Genomic DNA, 20,279 nt, shown 5'->3' on the forward strand with positions numbered 1-20,279 from the left:
GGTCCACACGAATCCTAGCCTTTGCACTGTTTTTGGTGTGACTTCGGTCATGCATTTTTTGCGGTGCTTTGGAAAGCTTCATTAAATCAAAATCTGTTCTTATCAGTTTAATATCTGATACGTCCCCTATCTGGGGACCATATATTAAATGGATTTTTAGAACAGGGAGATGGAAAAAGAGCTTGCTCTGTCCACTCCACGCATTGACCTGGTATTGCAGTACCTCCAGGACCGGTGCACCCCTTCTTAACCCAGTTTCCAAAAGCAGAACTCAATTCACCTGATTCATATTAGCCCGATTTAATGAATTGGAAGAAAGCATACGTCTTCATATGCACCTCAATTTGGCCCATTCACTTTTCACACTTCCTCCTTTTGTTTTTTATCTTTCACACTTTTGACTTTCTTTATTCATCCAAATAGCAAACTCATCACCACTCAACCTGACCAACTCGGCTATGTCCCGTGCTGCAGTTCTCTGTCTTATCTAGATCATTTGCAATTGAATGGAATAGATCCCTTTTGGACAAAGTGGATTCACCTGCTGCTGCAGTGACCACAGGTGTGATAAGATCTAGAATTGGCATCTGGTGCGATCTCTCCGCTTCCACTCCAAAGAAAGTTACCTGTTTATTCCTATCATGCATTGGTTTTTGGGGTTTTCTTTGAGTAATGATGATCTCTTTAGTAGTCTGTTGGTGCCCTCTCCTGGAGGAATAGTTTGCTTGCTCTTGGACATTCTAAAAGAGAGGTCATGATAGACATTGAGCTTCTGAGCTCAATTGGGGACAGTCATGGGTGATGAATGTTTGCAACCTGCTGCAAAGCCTCATACCGCAATATAAGGAACGTCAAATACTAAGAAAGGGCGGCCTATGAAAGAATTACTACTTTCAATAAGTACACTTAAACGGCTAATTGGGAATAGAAAAACTGTAAAAAGCCCTCTGAGAAAGCCCCCCTCTAACCTTTGATAGTAAGCTTTTCTGTAGTCTGCCTGTTGATGTATTTTCCGTTTGAACTGTGCACAACATGAAGAGACGGAACACTGGCGGCTTGTCACAATGCCCCCGCTGACATCACAATAGCGCTGCTGCCTAGAAAACAAGCTGCGCAGCAGAAGTTGTTCTTTGGGTGGGAGGGTGGGCTAGTGTAAGGAGGGGGCAAGCTCTTTTTTTCCCGGGTGGTAGGGGGATGACAGGAGAAGGGATGCGGGTGGTGAGAAGGGTACAGAGGGCAGGGTTTGGGGGCTGGGAAGGAAAGGGAAAAGATTAGGGTTTGGGGATGATGAAAGGGCTTTCTACGGGTAAGGATGGCAAAGGGTGGCAGTGACGGAAAGTCAGGCAACCTGTCCTGTCCGTCTTTTTGTATCGTGAATTGGAAAGACTGCAAGGGGGAGGGGAGTTGCTTGCGCCCTAAAGGAGGAGTTATTCAGATTCATTGCAGTGGGGGGCGGCGGCTGCAAAACGCACCATTCTTCTTGTTTTTGCTCTGCAAAGCAGCCTTTTCAAGGGTTGGCTTGGGTGACAAAATGTCTTCTGTAGGCGTGGGTTTGTCTCCCTCTCGCTCTCTCTCCCTAAGATGTGTCCGGCATAGGCCAGGGTGCCACTCGAGGCCCAAACCAATTCTGGTTATCGCTTCTCGGCCTTTTGGCTAAGATCAAGTGTAGTATCTGTTCTTATCAGTTTAATATCTGATACGTCCCCTATCTGGGGACCATATATTAAATGGATTTTTAGAACAGGGAGATGGAAAAAGAGCTTGCTCTGTCCACTCCACGCATTGACCTGGTATTGCAGTACCTCCAGGACCGGTGCACCCCTTCTTAACCCAGTTTCCAAAAGCAGAACTCAATTCACCTGATTCATATTAGCCCGATTTAATGAATTGGAAGAAAGCATACGTCTTCATATGCACCTCAATTTGGCCCATTCACTTTTCACACTTCCTCCTTTTGTTTTTTATCTTTCACACTTTTGACTTTCTTTATTCATCCAAATAGCAAACTCATCACCACTCAACCTGACCAACTCGGCTATGTCCCGTGCTGCAGTTCTCTGTCTTATCTAGATCATTTGCAATTGAATGGAATAGATCCCTTTTGGACAAAGTGGATTCACCTGCTGCTGCAGTGACCACAGGTGTGATAAGATCTAGAATTGGCATCTGGTGCGATCTCTCCGCTTCCACTCCAAAGAAAGTTACCTGTTTATTCCTATCATGCATTGGTTTTTGGGGTTTTCTTTGAGTAATGATGATCTCTTTAGTAGTCTGTTGGCGCCCTCTCCTAGAGGAATAGTTTGCTTGCTCTTGGACATTCTAAAAGAGAGGTCATGATAGACATTGAGCTTCTGAGCTCAATTGGGGACAGTCATGGGTGATGAATGTTTGCAACCTGCTGCAAAGCCTCATACCGCAATATAAGGAACGTCAAATACTAAGAAAGGGCGGCCTATGAAAGAATTACTACTTTCAATAAGTACACTTAAACGGCTAATTGGGAATAGAAAAACTGTAAAAAGCCCTCTGAGAAAGCCCCCCTCTAACCTTTGATAGTAAGCTTTTCTGTAGTCTGCCTGTTGATGTATTTTCCGTTTGAACTGTGCACAACATGAAGAGACGGAACACTGGCGGCTTGTCACAATGCCCCCGCTGACATCACAATAGCGCTGCTGCCTAGAAAACAAGCTGCGCAGCAGAAGTTGTTCTTTGGGTGGGAGGGTGGGCTAGTGTAAGGAGGGGGCAAGCTCTTTTTTTCCCGGGTGGTAGGGGGATGACAGGAGAAGGGATGCGGGTGGTGAGAAGGGTACAGAGGGCAGGGTTTGGGGGCTGGGAAGGAAAGGGAAAAGATTAGGGTTTGGGGATGATGAAAGGGCTTTCTACGGGTAAGGATGGCAAAGGGTGGCAGTGACGGAAAGTCAGGCAACCTGTCCTGTCCGTCTTTTTGTATCGTGAATTGGAAAGACTGCAAGGGGGAGGGGAGTTGCTTGCGCCCTAAAGGAGGAGTTATTCAGATTCATTGCAGTGGGGGGCGGCGGCTGCAAAACGCACCATTCTTCTTGTTTTTGCTCTGCAAAGCAGCCTTTTCAAGGGTTGGCTTGGGTGACAAATTGTCTTCTGTAGGCGTGGGTTTGTCTCCCTCTCGCTCTCTCTCCCTAAGATGTGTCCGGCATAGGCCAGGGTGCCACTCGAGGCCCAAACCAATTCTGGTTATCGCTTCTCGGCCTTATGGCTAAGATCAAGTGTAGTATCTGTTCTTATCAGTTTAATATCTGATACGTCCCCTATCTGGGGACCATATATTAAATGGATTTTTAGAACAGGGAGATGGAAAAAGAGCTTGCTCTGTCCACTCCACGCATTGACCTGGTATTGCAGTACCTCCAGGACCGGTGCACCCCTTCTTAACCCAGTTTCCAAAAGCAGAACTCAATTCACCTGATTCATATTAGCCCGATTTAATGAATTGGAAGAAAGCATACGTCTTCATATGCACCTCAATTTGGCCCATTCACTTTTCACACTTCCTCCTTTTGTTTTTTATCTTTCACACTTTTGACTTTCTTTATTCATCCAAATAGCAAACTCATCACCACTCAACCTGACCAACTCGGCTATGTCCCGTGCTGCAGTTCTCTGTCTTATCTAGATCATTTGCAATTGAATGGAATAGATCCCTTTTGGACAAAGTGGATTCACCTGCTGCTGCAGTGACCACAGGTGTGATAAGATCTAGAATTGGCATCTGGTGCGATCTCTCCGCTTCCACTCCAAAGAAAGTTACCTGTTTATTCCTATCATGCATTGGTTTTTGGGGTTTTCTTTGAGTAATGATGATCTCTTTAGTAGTCTGTTGGCGCCCTCTCCTGGAGGAATAGTTTGCTTGCTCTTGGACATTCTAAAAGAGAGGTCATGATAGACATTGAGCTTCTGAGCTCAATTGGGGACAGTCATGGGTGATGAATGTTTGCAACCTGCTGCAAAGCCTCATACCGCAATATAAGGAACGTCAAATACTAAGAAAGGGCGGCCTATGAAAGAATTACTACTTTCAATAAGTACACTTAAACGGCTAATTGGGAATAGAAAAACTGTAAAAAGCCCTCTGAGAAAGCCCCCCTCTAACCTTTGATAGTAAGCTTTTCTGTAGTCTGCCTGTTGATGTATTTTCCGTTTGAACTGTGCACAACATGAAGAGACGGAACACTGGCGGCTTGTCACAATGCCCCCGCTGACATCACAATAGCGCTGCTGCCTAGAAAACAAGCTGCGCAGCAGAAGTTGTTCTTTGGGTGGGAGGGTGGGCTAGTGTAAGGAGGGGGCAAGCTCTTTTTTTCCCGGGTGGTAGGGGGATGACAGGAGAAGGGATGCGGGTGGTGAGAAGGGTACAGAGGGCAGGGTTTGGGGGCTGGGAAGGAAAGGGAAAAGATTAGGGTTTGGGGATGATGAAAGGGCTTTCTACGGGTAAGGATGGCAAAGGGTGGCAGTGACGGAAAGTCAGGCAACCTGTCCTGTCCGTCTTTTTGTATCGTGAATTGGAAAGACTGCAAGGGGGAGGGGAGTTGCTTGCGCCCTAAAGGAGGAGTTATTCAGATTCATTGCAGTGGGCGGCGGCTGCAAAACGCACCATTCTTCTTGTTTTTGCTCTGCAAAGCAGCCTTTTCAAGGGTTGGCTTGGGTGACAAAATGTCTTGTGTAGGCGTGGGTTTGTCTCCCTCTCGCTCTCTCTCCCTAAGATGTGTCCGGCATAGGCCAGGGTGCCACTCGAGGCCCAAACCAATTCTGGTTATCGCTTCTCGGCCTTTTGGCTAAGATCAAGTGTAGTGTTGTTCGAAGAGGTGGTTTAAGCTCCAGGCCACCTTAGTACAATGATACAATGCACACTGGAAGGTTGCGCTTGCTAGTACTCTGGGTGGATAGTATATTCATCAAGAGGAAAACATGGCCCTACCAGGATCGAGGCTATTAGACTGAGTAAGGGTGGGGGGCTATGGTACAACGTGCCCCAGGACTGACGACCCTGGAGTGAGTCTGAGCTTGCTGGCTTGGGACCCCGGCAAGCCTTGGGCTCTGTAGCACACCGTACCTTGCCTTTTCATACTTTTTGAGCATATTACCCTATCCTGGCCTTCTGGCTAGGAAGGGAAATTTTTATAATCCCGGTCGGAGGTCTGGTCAGCTTTGGGCTGAGAAACTAACACCCGGTTGGAGGTCCGGGTCAGCTTCGGCTGAGAAACCAACACCCGGTTGGAGGTCTGGGTCAGCTTCGGCTGAGAAACCAACACCCGGTTGGAGGTCCGGTTAGCCTTGGGCTGAGAAACCAACACCGGTTGACGGTCCGGGCAGTTTCGGCTGCGAAACCAACAACTAGTAGCTCTCTACTCCACTTGGGTAAGATGCCTGGGTGGACGCTGGGAGCAACAACAAGGCTCAACCAGGCTTCGGCTTGGTGGAGCACCGAAGATCCCTGACCCTTGCTGTGGCCTTCTGGCTCGGAGGGACGGGGTTGATTTTTGGGGACCCTCTCCTCACGGTGGGGTCCACACGAATCCTAGCCTTTGCACTGTTTTTGGTGTGACTTCGGTCATGCATTTTTTGTGGTGCTTTGGAAAGCTTCATTAAATCAAAAATCTGTGAGGCTCGGCAGATGCAATGCACACTGGAAGGTTGCGCTTGCTAGTACTCTTGATGTATAGTATATTCATCTAGAGGAAAACATGGCCCTACCAGGATCGAGGCTATTAGACTGAGTAAGTGTGGGGCTATGGTGCAATGTGCCCCAGGACTGACGACCCTGGAGTGAGTCTGAGCTTGCTGGCTTGGGACCCCGGCGAGCCTTGGGCTCTGTAGCACACCGTACCTTGCCGTTTCATACTTTCTGAGCTTATTGCTCTATCCCGGCCTTCTGGCTAGGAAGGGAAATTTTTATAATCATGGTCGGAGGTCCGTTCAGCTTTGGGCTGAGAAACCAACACCCGGTTGGAGGTCCGGGTCAGCTTCGGCTGAGAAACCAACACCCGGTTGGAGGTCTGGGTCAGCTTCGGCTGAGAAACCAACACCCGGTTGGAGGTCCGGGTCAGCTTCGGCTGAGAAACCAACACCCGGTTGGAGGTCCGGTTAGCCTTGGGCTGAGAAACCAACACCGGTTGACGGTCCGGGCAGTTTCGGCTGCGAAACCAACAACTAGTAGCTCTCTACTCCACTTGGGTAAAATGCCTGGGTGGACGCTGGGAGCAACGACAAGGCTCAACCAGGCTTCGGCTTGGGGGAGCACCGAAGATCCCTGACCCTTGCTGTGGCCTTCTGGCTCGGAGGGACGGGGTTGATTTTTGGGGACCCTCTCCTCACGGAGGGGTCCACACGAATCCTAGCCTTTGCACTGTTTTTGGTGTGACTTCGGTCATGCATTTTTTGCGGTGCTTTGGAAAGCTTCATTAAATCAAAATCTGTTCTTATCAGTTTAATATCTGATACGTCCCCTATCTGGGGACCATATATTAAATGGATTTTTAGAACAGGGAGATGGAAAAAGAGCTTGCTCTGTCCACTCCACACATTGACCTGGTATTGCAGTACCTCCAGGACCGGTGCACCCCTTCTTAACCCAGTTTCCAAAAGCAGAACTCAATTCACCTGATTCATATTAGCCCGATTTAATGAATTGGAAGAAAGCATACGTCTTCATATGCACCTCAATTTGGCCCATTCACTTTTCACACTTCCTCCTTTTGTTTTTTATCTTTCACACTTTTGACTTTCTTTATTCATCCAAATAGCAAACTCATCACCACTCAACCTGACCAACTCGGCTATGTCCCGTGCTGCAGTTCTCTGTCTTATCTAGATCATTTGCAATTGAATGGAATAGATCCCTTTTGGACAAAGTGGATTCACCTGCTGCTGCAGTGACCACAGGTGTGATAAGATCTAGAATTGGCATCTGGTGCGATCTCTCCGCTTCCACTCCAAAGAAAGTTACCTGTTTATTCCTATCATGCATTGGTTTTTGGGGTTTTCTTTGAGTAATGATGATCTCTTTAGTAGTCTGTTGGCGCCCTCTCCTGGAGGAATAGTTTGCTTGCTCTTGGACATTCTAAAAGAGAGGTCATGATAGACATTGAGCTTCTGAGCTCAATTGGGGACAGTCATGGGTGATGAATGTTTGCAACCTGCTGCAAAGCCTCATACCGCAATATAAGGAACGTCAAATACTAAGAAAGGGCGGCCTATGAAAGAATTACTACTTTCAATAAGTACACTTAAACGGCTAATTGGGAATAGAAAAACTGTAAAAAGCCCTCTGAGAAAGCCCCCCTCTAACCTTTGATAGTAAGCTTTTCTGTAGTCTGCCTGTTGATGTATTTTCCGTTTGAACTGTGCACAACATGAAGAGACGGAACACTGGCGGCTTGTCACAATGCCCCCGCTGACATCACAATAGCGCTGCTGCCTAGAAAACAAGCTGCGCAGCAGAAGTTGTTCTTTGGGTGGGAGGGTGGGCTAGTGTAAGGAGGGGGCAAGCTCTTTTTTTCCCGGGTGGTAGGGGGATGACAGGAGAAGGGATGCGGGTGGTGAGAAGGGTACAGAGGGCAGGGTTTGGGGGCTGGGAAGGAAAGGGAAAAGATTAGGGTTTGGGGATGATGAAAGGGCTTTCTACGGGTAAGGATGGCAAAGGGTGGCAGTGACGGAAAGTCAGGCAACCTGTCCTGTCCGTCTTTTTGTATCGTGAATTGGAAAGACTGCAAGGGGGAGGGGAGTTGCTTGCGCCCTAAAGGAGGAGTTATTCAGATTCATTGCAGTGGGGGGCGGCGGCTGCAAAACGCACCATTCTTCTTGTTTTTGCTCTGCAAAGCAGCCTTTTCAAGGGTTGGCTTGGGTGACAAAATGTCTTCTGTAGGCGTGGGTTTGTCTCCCTCTCGCTCTCTCTCCCTAAGATGTGTCCGGCATAGGCCAGGGTGCCACTCGAGGCCCAAACCAATTCTGGTTATCGCTTCTCGGCCTTTTGGCTAAGATCAAGTGTAGTATCGTTCGAAAAGGTGGTTTAAGGCTCCGGCCACCTTAGTACAATGATGCAATGCACACTGGAAGGTTGCGCTTGTTAGTACTTTGGGAGGATAGTATATCCATCTAGAGGAAACCATGGCCCTACCAGGATCGAGGCTATTAGACTGAGTAAGTGTGGGGGCTATGGTGCAATGTGCCCCAGGATTGACGACCCTGGAGTGAGTCTGAGCTTGCTGGCTTGGGACCCCGGCGAGCCTTGGGCTCTGTAGCACACCGTACCTTGCCCTTTCATACTTTCTGAGCATATTGCTCTATCCCGGCCTTCTGGCTAGGAAGGGAAATTTTTATAATCATGGTCGGAGGTCCGTTCAGCTTTGGGCTGAGAAACCAACACCCGGTTGGAGGTCCGGGTCAGCTTTGGCTGAGAAACCAACACCCGGTTGGAGGTCCGGGTCAGCTTCGGCTAAGAAACCAACACCCGGTTGGAGGTCCGGGTCAGCTTCGGCTGAGAAACCAACACCCGGTTGGAGGTCCGGGTCAGCTTCGGCTGAGAAACCAACACCCGGTTGGAGGTCCGGTTAGCCTTGGGCTGAGAAACCAACACCGGTTGACGGTCCGGGCAGTTTCGGCTGCGAAACCAACAACTAGTAGCTCTCTACTCCACTTGGGTAAGATGCCTGGATGGACGCTGGGAGCAACGACAAGGCTTAACCAGGCTTCGGCTTGGGGGAGCACCGAAGATCCCTGACCCTTGCTGTGGCCTTCTGGCTCGGAGGGACGGGGTTGATTTTTGGGGACCCTCTCCTCACGGAGGGGTCCACACGAATCCTAGCCTTTGCACTGTTTTTGGTGTGACTTCGGTCATGCATTTTTTGCGGTGCTTTGGAAAGCTTCATTAAATCAAAATCTGTTCTTATCAGTTTAATATCTGATACGTCCCCTATCTGGGGACCATATATTAAATGGATTTTTAGAACAGGGAGATGGAAAAAGAGCTTGCTCTGTCCACTCCACGCATTGACCTGGTATTGCAGTACCTCCAGGACCGGTGCACCCCTTCTTAACCCAGTTTCCAAAAGCAGAACTCAATTCACCTGATTCATATTAGCCCGATTTAATGAATTGGAAGAAAGCATACGTCTTCATATGCACCTCAATTTGGCCCATTCACTTTTCACACTTCCTCCTTTTGTTTTTTATCTTTCACACTTTTGACTTTCTTTATTCATCCAAATAGCAAACTCATCACCACTCAACCTGACCAACTCGGCTATGTCCCGTGCTGCAGTTCTCTGTCTTATCTAGATCATTTGCAATTGAATGGAATAGATCCCTTTTGGACAAAGTGGATTCACCTGCTGCTGCAGTGACCACAGGTGTGATAAGATCTAGAATTGGCATCTGGTGCGATCTCTCCGCTTCCACTCCAAAGAAAGTTACCTGTTTATTCCTATCATGCATTGGTTTTTGGGGTTTTCTTTGAGTAATGATGATCTCTTTAGTAGTCTGTTGGCGCCCTCTCCTGGAGGAATAGTTTGCTTGCTCTTGGACATTCTAAAAGAGAGGTCATGATAGACATTGAGCTTCTGAGCTCAATTGGGGACAGTCATGGGTGATGAATGTTTGCAACCTGCTGCAAAGCCTCATACCGCAATATAAGGAACGTCAAATACTAAGAAAGGGCGGCCTATGAAAGAATTACTACTTTCAATAAGTACACTTAAACGGCTAATTGGGAATAGAAAAACTGTAAAAAGCCCTCTGAGAAAGCCCCCCTCTAACCTTTGATAGTAAGCTTTTCTGTAGTCTGCCTGTTGATGTATTTTCCGTTTGAACTGTGCACAACATGAAGAGACGGAACACTGGCGGCTTGTCACAATGCCCCCGCTGACATCACAATAGCGCTGCTGCCTAGAAAACAAGCTGCGCAGCAGAAGTTGTTCTTTGGGTGGGAGGGTGGGCTAGTGTAAGGAGGGGGCAAGCTCTTTTTTTCCCGGGTGGTAGGGGGATGACAGGAGAAGGGATGCGGGTGGTGAGAAGGGTACAGAGGGCAGGGTTTGGGGGCTGGGAAGGAAAGGGAAAAGATTAGGGTTTGGGGATGATGAAAGGGCTTTCTACGGGTAAGGATGGCAAAGGGTGGCAGTGACGGAAAGTCAGGCAACCTGTCCTGTCCGTCTTTTTGTATCGTGAATTGGAAAGACTGCAAGGGGGAGGGGAGTTGCTTGCGCCCTAAAGGAGGAGTTATTCAGATTCATTGCAGTGGGGGGCGGCGGCTGCAAAACGCACCATTCTTCTTGTTTTTGCTCTGCAAAGCAGCCTTTTCAAGGGTTGGCTTGGGTGACAAAATGTCTTCTGTAGGCGTGGGTTTGTCTCCCTCTCGCTCTCTCTCCCTAAGATGTGTCCGGCATAGGCCAGGGTGCCACTCGAGGCCCAAACCAATTCTGGTTATCGCTTCTCGGCCTTTTGGCTAAGATCAAGTGTAGTATCTGTTCTTATCAGTTTAATATCTGATACGTCCCCTATCTGGGGACCATATATTAAATGGATTTTTAGAACAGGGAGATGGAAAAAGAGCTTGCTCTGTCCACTCCACGCATTGACCTGGTATTGCAGTACCTCCAGGACCGGTGCACCCCTTCTTAACCCAGTTTCCAAAAGCAGAACTCAATTCACCTGATTCATATTAGCCCGATTTAATGAATTGGAAGAAAGCATACGTCTTCATATGCACCTCAATTTGGCCCATTCACTTTTCACACTTCCTCCTTTTGTTTTTTATCTTTCACACTTTTGACTTTCTTTATTCATCCAAATAGCAAACTCATCACCACTCAACCTGACCAACTCGGCTATGTCCCGTGCTGCAGTTCTCTGTCTTATCTAGATCATTTGCAATTGAATGGAATAGATCCCTTTTGGACAAAGTGGATTCACCTGCTGCTGCAGTGACCACAGGTGTGATAAGATCTAGAATTGGCATCTGGTGCGATCTCTCCGCTTCCACTCCAAAGAAAGTTACCTGTTTATTCCTATCATGCATTGGTTTTTGGGGTTTTCTTTGAGTAATGATGATCTCTTTAGTAGTCTGTTGGCGCCCTCTCCTGGAGGAATAGTTTGCTTGCTCTTGGACATTCTAAAAGAGAGGTCATGATAGACATTGAGCTTCTGAGCTCAATTGGGGACAGTCATGGGTGATGAATGTTTGCAACCTGCTGCAAAGCCTCATACCGCAATATAAGGAACGTCAAATACTAAGAAAGGGCGGCCTATGAAAGAATTACTACTTTCAATAAGTACACTTAAACGGCTAATTGGGAATAGAAAAACTGTAAAAAGCCCTCTGAGAAAGCCCCCCTCTAACCTTTGATAGTAAGCTTTTCTGTAGTCTGCCTGTTGATGTATTTTCCGTTTGAACTGTGCACAACATGAAGAGACGGAACACTGGCGGCTTGTCACAATGCCCCCGCTGACATCACAATAGCGCTGCTGCCTAGAAAACAAGCTGCGCAGCAGAAGTTGTTCTTTGGGTGGGAGGGTGGGCTAGTGTAAGGAGGGGGCAAGCTCTTTTTTTCCCGGGTGGTAGGGGGATGACAGGAGAAGGGATGCGGGTGGTGAGAAGGGTACAGAGGGCAGGGTTTGGGGGCTGGGAAGGAAAGGGAAAAGATTAGGGTTTGGGGATGATGAAAGGGCTTTCTACGGGTAAGGATGGCAAAGGGTGGCAGTGACGGAAAGTCAGGCAACCTGTCCTGTCCGTCTTTTTGTATCGTGAATTGGAAAGACTGCAAGGGGGAGGGGAGTTGCTTGCGCCCTAAAGGAGGAGTTATTCAGATTCATTGCAGTGGGGGGCGGCGGCTGCAAAACGCACCATTCTTCTTGTTTTTGCTCTGCAAAGCAGCCTTTTCAAGGGTTGGCTTGGGTGACAAAATGTCTTCTGTAGGCGTGGGTTTGTCTCCCTCTCGCTCTCTCTCCCTAAGATGTGTCCGGCATAGGCCAGGGTGCCACTCGAGGCCCAAACCAATTCTGGTTATCGCTTCTCGGCCTTTTGGCTAAGATCAAGTGTAGTATCTGTTCTTATCAGTTTAATATCTGATACGTCCCCTATCTGGGGACCATATATTAAATGGATTTTTAGAACAGGGAGATGGAAAAAGAGCTTGCTCTGTCCACTCCACGCATTGACCTGGTATTGCAGTACCTCCAGGACCGGTGCACCCCTTCTTAACCCAGTTTCCAAAAGCAGAACTCAATTCACCTGATTCATATTAGCCCGATTTAATGAATTGGAAGAAAGCATACGTCTTCATATGCACCTCAATTTGGCCCATTCACTTTTCACACTTCCTCCTTTTGTTTTTTATCTTTCACACTTTTGACTTTCTTTATTCATCCAAATAGCAAACTCATCACCACTCAACCTGACCAACTCGGCTATGTCCCGTGCTGCAGTTCTCTGTCTTATCTAGATCATTTGCAATTGAATGGAATAGATCCCTTTTGGACAAAGTGGATTCACCTGCTGCTGCAGTGACCACAGGTGTGATAAGATCTAGAATTGGCATCTGGTGCGATCTCTCCGCTTCCACTCCAAAGAAAGTTACCTGTTTATTCCTATCATGCATTGGTTTTTGGGGTTTTCTTTGAGTAATGATGATCTCTTTAGTAGTCTGTTGGCGCCCTCTCCTGGAGGAATAGTTTGCTTGCTCTTGGACATTCTAAAAGAGAGGTCATGATAGACATTGAGCTTCTGAGCTCAATTGGGGACAGTCATGGGTGATGAATGTTTGCAACCTGCTGCAAAGCCTCATACCGCAATATAAGGAACGTCAAATACTAAGAAAGGGCGGCCTATGAAAGAATTACTACTTTCAATAAGTACACTTAAACGGCTAATTGGGAATAGAAAAACTGTAAAAAGCCCTCTGAGAAAGCCCCCCTCTAACCTTTGATAGTAAGCTTTTCTGTAGTCTGCCTGTTGATGTATTTTCCGTTTGAACTGTGCACAACATGAAGAGACGGAACACTGGCGGCTTGTCACAATGCCCCCGCTGACATCACAATAGCGCTGCTGCCTAGAAAACAAGCTGCGCAGCAGAAGTTGTTCTTTGGGTGGGAGGGTGGGCTAGTGTAAGGAGGGGGCAAGCTCTTTTTTTCCCGGGTGGTAGGGGGATGACAGGAGAAGGGATGCGGGTGGTGAGAAGGGTACAGAGGGCAGGGTTTGGGGGCTGGGAAGGAAAGGGAAAAGATTAGGGTTTGGGGATGATGAAAGGGCTTTCTACGGGTAAGGATGGCAAAGGGTGGCAGTGACGGAAAGTCAGGCAACCTGTCCTGTCCGTCTTTTTGTATCGTGAATTGGAAAGACTGCAAGGGGGAGGGGAGTTGCTTGCGCCCTAAAGGAGGAGTTATTCAGATTCATTGCAGTGGGGGGCGGCGGCTGCAAAACGCACCATTCTTCTTGTTTTTGCTCTGCAAAGCAGCCTTTTCAAGGGTTGGCTTGGGTGACAAAATGTCTTCTGTAGGCGTGGGTTTGTCTCCCTCTCGCTCTCTCTCCCTAAGATGTGTCCGGCATAGGCCAGGGTGCCACTCGAGGCCCAAACCAATTCTGGTTATCGCTTCTCGGCCTTTTGGCTAAGATCAAGTGTAGTATCGTTCGAAAAGGTGGTTTAAGGCTCCGGCCACCTTAGTACAATGATGCAATGCACACTGGAAGGTTGCACTTGTTAGTACTTTGGGAGGATAGTATATCCATCTAGAGGAAACCATGGCCCTACCAGGATTGAGGCTATTAGACTGAGTAAGTGTGGGGGTTATGGTGCAATGTGACCCAGGAATGGACACCCTGGAGGGAGTCTGAACTTGCTAGGTTGGGACCCTGGTAAGCCTCAGACTCTGTCGCACGCCGCGCCTTGCCTATTCATACTTTCCAAGCATATTGCCCTATCCTGGCCTTCTGGCTAAGAAGGGAAATTTTTATAATCCCGGTCGGAGGTCCGGTCAGCTTTGGGCTGAGAAACCAACACCCGGTTGGAGGTCCGGGTCAGCTTTGGCTGAGAAACCAACACCCGGTTGGAGGTCCAGTTAGCCTTGGGCTGAGAAACCAACACCCGGTTGGAGGTCCGGTCAGCCTTGGGCTGAGAAACCAACACCCGGTTGGAGGTCCGGTCAGCCTTGGGCTGAGAAACCAACACCGGTTGACGGTCCGGGCAGTCTCGGCTGCGAAACCAACGACTAGTAGCTCCCTACTCCACTTGGGTAAGATGCCTCGGTGGACGCTGGGAGCAACAACAAGGCTCAACCAGGCTTCGGCTTGGGGGAGCACCGAAGATCCCTGACCCTCGCTGTGGCCTTCTGGCTCGGAGGGACGGGGTTGATTTTTGGGGATCCTCTTCTCACGGAGGGGTCCACACGAATCCTAGCCTTTGCACTGTTTTTGGTGTGACTTCGGTCATGCATTTTTGCGGTGCTTTGGAAAGCTTCATTAAATCAAAAATCTGTTCTTATCAGTTTAATATCTGATACGTCCCCTATCTGGGGACCATATATTAAATGGATTTTTAGAACAGGGAGATGGAAAAAGAGCTTGCTCTGTCCACTCCACGCATTGACCTGGTATTGCAGTACCTCCAGGACCGGTGCACCCCTTCTTAACCCAGTTTCCAAAAGCAGAACTCAATTCACCTGATTCATATTAGCCCGATTTAATGAATTGGAAGAAAGCATACGTCTTCATATGCACCTCAATTTGGCCCATTCACTTTTCACACTTCCTCCTTTTGTTTTTTATCTTTCACACTTTTGACTTTCTTTATTCATCCAAATAGCAAACTCATCACCACTCAACCTGATCAACTCGGCTATGTCCCGTGCTGCAGTTCTCTGTCTTATCTAGATCATTTGCAATTGAATGGAATAGATCCCTTTTGGACAAAGTGGATTCACCTGCTGCTGCAGTGACCACAGGTGTGATAAGATCTAGAATTGGCATCTGGTGCGATCTCTCCGCTTCCACTCCAAAGAAAGTTACCTGTTTATTCCTATCATGCATTGGTTTTTGGGGTTTTCTTTGAGTAATGATGATCTCTTTAGTAGTCTGTTGGCGCCCTCTCCTGGAGGAATAGTTTGCTTGCTCTTGGACATTCTAAAAGAGAGGTCATGATAGACATTGAGCTTCTGAGCTCAATTGGGGACAGTCATGGGTGATGAATGTTTGCAACCTGCTGCAAAGCCTCATACCGCAATATAAGGAACGTCAAATACTAAGAAAGGGGGGCCTATGAAAGAATTACTACTTTCAATAAGTACACTTAAACGGCTAATTGGGAATAGAAAAACTGTAAAAAGCCCTCTGAGAAAGCCCCCCTCTAACCTTTGATAGTAAGCTTTTCTGTAGTCTGCCTGTTGATGTATTTTCCGTTTGAACTGTGCACAACATGAAGAGACGGAACACTGGCGGCTTGTCACAATGCCCCCGCTGACATCACAATAGCGCTGCTGCCTAGAAAACAAGCTGCGCAGCAGAAGTTGTTCTTTGGGTGGGAGGGTGGGCTAGTGTAAGGAGGGGGCAAGCTCTTTTTTTCCCGGGTGGTAGGGGGATGACAGGAGAAGGGATGCGGGTGGTGAGAAGGGTACAGAGGGCAGGGTTTGGGGGCTGGGAAGGAAAGGGAAAAGATTAGGGTTTGGGGATGATGAAAGGGCTTTCTACGGGTAAGGATGGCAAAGGGTGGCAGTGACGGAAAGTCAGGCAACCTGTCCTGTCCGTCTTTTTGTATCGTGAATTGGAAAGACTGCAAGGGGGAGGGGAGTTGCTTGCGCCCTAAAGGAGGAGTTATTCAGATTCATTGCAGTGGGGGGCGGCGGCTGCAAAACGCACCATTCTTCTTGTTTTTGCTCTGCAAAGCAGCCTTTTCAAGGGTTGGCTTGGGTGACAAAATGTCTTCTGTAGGCGTGGGTTTGTCTCCCTCTCGCTCTCTCTCCCTAAGATGTGTCCGGCATAGGCCAGGGTGCCACTCGAGGCCCAAACCAATTCTGGTTATCGCTTCTCGGCCTTTTGGCTAAGATCAAGTGTAGTATCTGTTCTTATCAGAACAAACTGAGCTAGCTACACTTGACGAGATACGATCAGGGAGACAAGCTCCGAAGCCCAGCCGAGACCGAAAGAGGGAGATCGGACGGAAGAAGAGCTTGGCAGAAAGAAGCAAGAAGACGAAGGCTCGGAGAAGACTTGGGGAGACCAGAGGAACTTCGAGGAGGAACACAGCGGGAGAAGACACCCGGAGAAGAATCCAAGATCCAGCTCCGGGAACTCAAGCAGGAACCAGCCATGGCAAGCAAGCCAGAGAAGGCAGCCAGGAAGGCTCAGGACCCAGGGACCTCCAGGAAGGCTCATCCAGAGGCTTCTTCGGCCCAAGAGGCCCCTACCTCCGACGCCAGCCAGCCGGAGGGAGCCCGGACGCCGCCTGAAAAGGCTCCAACCCTGGAGCCTTGGATGCGGCAGACGGTCGCCCTGAAGCTAAAGGCGGTGGATAGTAGGTTGCCGGACATGTCCAGCGACATGTTCTGCAAGAAGATGATTCTGGATCAGGGCTTCTCCAGGGCGGAAACCCTGAGTGTCCAGACCTTCATGACTGGCATTTTTCTGGTAACCTTTGCCACGGTGAATGCCTGCAGGAGATACTGGGAGGCGATGAACGCAGCGATGCCGGACTCCCCTTTTCATTCTTTTTTAGGATCCTGTCCTATACAGAGGGATGAGAAGAGGATCACGGTCTCCATGCGGAACCCGCACACCCCAGGAAGAGACATCTCCACGTTCCTGGGACGTCTCTGCACAGTGGTGAGGGAGCCATCCCACATCCTTAACGGCAACGGATTCTGGACGGGTAAGTGGTCAGTAACCGTTCGACTCTACAGGGAACCAGCATCCGAGGATGGTCTCCAGCACCTGCCCCCGACATTCTCTCTGGGAAACTCCTATGGTCTCATCTACTACCCGGACATGCCACACAACTGCAGGAAATGTGGTGGGAAAGGGCATTCGATGAAGACCTGCAAGGAGGACGCCTGCAGGGTTTGCCGGGTGACAGGACACAGCTCCAAGGACTGCCCAAAGAAGAAGACTTGCAACCTATGTGGACAGGCGGACCACCTTTACAAGGACTGCCCACAGCGGGAGAAATCCTGGGCAAGGGTTGCCGCGGCGACCCAGTATCGGGTAGTCACAGCTTCGTCGACCAAGGCAGCTACGACCAAGGCCACAGAGGCCAAGGACAAGGCGGCCAAGAACCCGGCGACCGTGGCTCCAGCCGATGCCCCAGCAGCCACGGAGTCCAGGGAAAAGAAGGGTAAGAAAACTGCTGCCCCCTCCCTGGTCCCCCCCCCTGTCACCCCTGTCCAAACCCCTCCCCCCCCGGCCAACCCTACTGAGGATTCCACTACCTCCACCTCATTTCCCTACTCCTCAGCTGGTCTCCTCACCCCCCCCCCAAAGCCCACTCTCCCTCCCCAGACCATGAGAGCAGAGGGCCTCAGCACTCTTGCACTTTTCACCGAGGAGGATTTTCCAGCTCTTGTCTCCTCAGGTACAGGCCAAAGGAAAAGGAAGGTGGAAGATAGTCCTGTCGCAGAACCTTCCAAGCTGTTCATTGTGGACCTTAACCCACCCCAGGAAGAGGAGGATGGCCTCCTCCCAGAACCGGACGTGTTGGAGCAGATGGTGGAGTCCCTTGTGGCCGAAGAAGAAATGGAGGAGTCGGAAGCCACTGAGGCACCATCCCTGCTTGATCAGCTAGCAGAAGAGGGTCTGCTGGAGATACCCTTACCAGCAGGTGCCAAAGAGGAAGAACCGCCCGACCGGAGTGGTAACTAAGGCACACCGCCTGCTCTAACTTTCTCTTTCCTCCAATGACTGCTAACATTAACATCTTTTCCATTAATGTTAGGAGCATCAGAGACAAGTTCCGACGTCAGACAATTTTTGCGTTCCTTAACACTCAGTCTAGTGATGTATTTTTCCTGCAGGAATGCTCCCTTCCCTCCTCTAGGTCCTTCAACCATCTGGCCAGGGAGTGGACCCATGGCCCATCCTACTGGTCTGGCGGGGGCGACTGTAGGTCCGCGGGGGTCGCCGTGCTGATCAGGGGAAGCGCCTTCACATTGGACTCTGTTCAGGAAATCGTCTGCGGCAGGTTGCTGCTCGTGGATGGCACCTGGGCGGGAGAACCTGTCAGGTTCATCAATGTGTATGCTTCTCCTGTGAAGAGCGATCGACTGGAGCTCCTCCAAGCCCTGCGCCCTCAGCTCGCTACCGCCAGGACGGTAGTGATGGCCGGGGATTTCAACTGCCCGATTGAGGAGGATGGACGCAGTTCTGGAACGGCTGCCAAGTTGGACGTCACATCCAAACTGCTCATTGAGATGGTGACCGAAGCCTCTCTTGTGGACGTTGTTGGCTCCATCGGACACGGATCCGTGAACTATTCATGGTGCCGATCCGATGGCTCGCTGCGTTCCAGGATTGACTTTGTGTTTACCTCTCGGGCGGTTGGGCGGAGTGGGCACTCGATGGTCCCCTGCTTCTTCTCTGACCACAGAGCCATTCACTTTCAAGGTGTGCTGGGCCAGGGCTTCCCCATTGGCCCGGGCTCCTGGAAGCTGAACTGCTCTCTGCTGGAAAAGGGTGAGATTCTGGAGGAGCTTAGAGCTGCCTACTCCACGTGGCGGGCCTACAAGGCGGGCTTCCAGTCTGTTTCTGACTGGTGGGAATACGTTAAACTCGAGTTCCGTTTCTTCTTTCAGGCAAAGAGTCAACAACAGGCGTGCCTGAAGAGGAGGGACTTCAGGAGACTCCAGCGTGAGCTGCGTTCCCTGCAGGACCTTCTTCGATGCGGCTGGGACGTGAGAGAGGAGCTGGAGGAGACTAAGAGGAGCCTGAAAAGGCACTTCGAGGAGGAGTCCGAGCGAATTGTCTTCCGTTCCAAAGTGGAGAACCTGGAGAAGGGTGAGAAATGTAACTCGTTCTTTTTCAGGAAACTCCACGCCGGTCACACGCCCATGAATGAACTACGAGACGAGAGTGGAAACATGCGACGCGGGAAAGAGAACGTGATGAAGGTCGTCAGCGACTTCTACAGCGAACTCTACGCCCGCAAGACTACTGACCCCGAGGCCGCCGATAAGTTCCTGTCAGGTATCACTAACCATCTTGACCCTGCAGACGCGGCGGCCATGGATGTTCCTCTGACGGTGGACGAGCTGCTCTCGGCCGCCAAATCCTTTAGTTCTGGCAGGACACCGGGCAGTGACGGCCTCCCAGCAGAGCTCTATGTAGCGCTGGGAGACCTAATCTGTCCGGACCTGTTAGGGCTGTATGAGGAGATGGTGGTGGAGGGCAGAATGCCTCCATCTCTGAGGGAAGGAATGGTCACGATCCTGTACAAGCGTAAAGGAGAGAGGTGCGACCTGAAGAATTGGCGTCCCATCACCCTTCTGAACGTCGACTACAAGATCCTGGCCAAGACGATGGCAACGAGATTGAAGACTGTTATCGGACGGATCATCCACCCGGATCAGACCTGCGGCATCCCCGGACGTCGCATCGCAGACAGCCTGGCTCTCATGCGGGACACGGTCGAGTACATCAAAGCCCGCCGGGTGCACGCAGCCCTGATCTCGTTGGATCAGGAAAAGGCCTTCGACCGTGTTTCCCATGAGTTCCTGGGCAAAGCTCTGCACAGGTTAGGTTTGGGTAACATGTTTTGCTTGTATGTCCAACTAATGTATTTTGATATTCACAGCTCGGTGTTGGTGAACGGCTGGAAGACTGACCCCTTCCCGGTCCTCTCAGGGGTCAGACAAGGCTGTCCTCTGTCACCTCTTCTTTTTGTTTGTGTTATAGAACTCTTTGCAGAGGCTATCCGGCGGAATGGAGAGATCAGAGGGATCACCGCACCAGGACCAGAACGCTTCGAGGTCAAGTGCTCGCTCTACATGGACGACGTGACCGTCTTCTGCGCGGACCGGCGCTCAGTCGACACCCTCGTCCAGACCTGTGAGACCTTCGGACGGGCTTCGGGAGCCAAAGTCAACTGCGGGAAGTCGGAAGCCATGCTCTTCGGGGACTGGCAGCCGGCCTCTTCCGCCCCCTTCCCTTTCAGCATCCAGCCGGATTTCATCAAGGTTCTTGGAGTCTGGTTCGGGAAGGAAGGAGCAGCCCTCAAGTCCTGGGAGGAACGCTTGACCAAGATCACCCAACGGATCGGTCTGTGGAGCCTCAGACGCCT

The 20,279-nt window shown here is 49.9% G+C and overlaps 8 non-coding genes and 3 pseudogenes across 8 annotated transcripts; all 11 read left to right on the forward strand.

Annotated features, from left to right (window-relative positions):
- Positions 1 to 49: 49 nt before the first annotated feature.
- On the forward strand, positions 50 to 245 carry LOC142261925 (U2 spliceosomal RNA). The gene has a single exon (XR_012729441.1). It is a non-coding gene; the product is annotated as a U2 spliceosomal RNA (small nuclear RNA).
- A 1,388-nt stretch (positions 246 to 1,633) lies between these two features.
- Positions 1,634 to 1,824, forward strand: LOC142261900 (U2 spliceosomal RNA). Its single transcript, XR_012729419.1, has one exon. It is a non-coding gene; the product is annotated as a U2 spliceosomal RNA (small nuclear RNA).
- Positions 1,825 to 3,212: 1,388 nt separating this feature from the next.
- LOC142261993 (U2 spliceosomal RNA) lies at positions 3,213 to 3,403 on the forward strand. The gene has a single exon (XR_012729472.1). It is a non-coding gene; the product is annotated as a U2 spliceosomal RNA (small nuclear RNA).
- Positions 3,404 to 6,402: 2,999 nt separating this feature from the next.
- On the forward strand, positions 6,403 to 6,598 carry LOC142261930 (U2 spliceosomal RNA). Its single transcript, XR_012729445.1, has one exon. It is a non-coding gene; the product is annotated as a U2 spliceosomal RNA (small nuclear RNA).
- A 1,388-nt stretch (positions 6,599 to 7,986) lies between these two features.
- LOC142261973 (U2 spliceosomal RNA) lies at positions 7,987 to 8,128 on the forward strand (annotated as a pseudogene).
- Positions 8,129 to 8,867: 739 nt separating this feature from the next.
- Positions 8,868 to 9,063, forward strand: LOC142261927 (U2 spliceosomal RNA). Its single transcript, XR_012729442.1, has one exon. It is a non-coding gene; the product is annotated as a U2 spliceosomal RNA (small nuclear RNA).
- Positions 9,064 to 10,451: 1,388 nt separating this feature from the next.
- Positions 10,452 to 10,642, forward strand: LOC142261985 (U2 spliceosomal RNA). Its single transcript, XR_012729465.1, has one exon. It is a non-coding gene; the product is annotated as a U2 spliceosomal RNA (small nuclear RNA).
- A 1,388-nt stretch (positions 10,643 to 12,030) lies between these two features.
- Positions 12,031 to 12,221, forward strand: LOC142261997 (U2 spliceosomal RNA). Its single transcript, XR_012729475.1, has one exon. It is a non-coding gene; the product is annotated as a U2 spliceosomal RNA (small nuclear RNA).
- Positions 12,222 to 13,609: 1,388 nt separating this feature from the next.
- On the forward strand, positions 13,610 to 13,751 carry LOC142261966 (U2 spliceosomal RNA; annotated as a pseudogene).
- Positions 13,752 to 14,448: 697 nt separating this feature from the next.
- LOC142261918 (U2 spliceosomal RNA) lies at positions 14,449 to 14,644 on the forward strand. The gene has a single exon (XR_012729434.1). It is a non-coding gene; the product is annotated as a U2 spliceosomal RNA (small nuclear RNA).
- Positions 14,645 to 16,032: 1,388 nt separating this feature from the next.
- LOC142261953 (U2 spliceosomal RNA) lies at positions 16,033 to 16,136 on the forward strand (annotated as a pseudogene).
- Positions 16,137 to 20,279: the final 4,143 nt, after the last annotated feature.

Source organism: Anomaloglossus baeobatrachus, unplaced genomic scaffold (assembly GCF_048569485.1).
Source record: "Anomaloglossus baeobatrachus isolate aAnoBae1 unplaced genomic scaffold, aAnoBae1.hap1 Scaffold_2405, whole genome shotgun sequence".
In the NCBI taxonomy this organism is placed as follows: Eukaryota; Metazoa; Chordata; class Amphibia; order Anura; family Aromobatidae; genus Anomaloglossus; species Anomaloglossus baeobatrachus.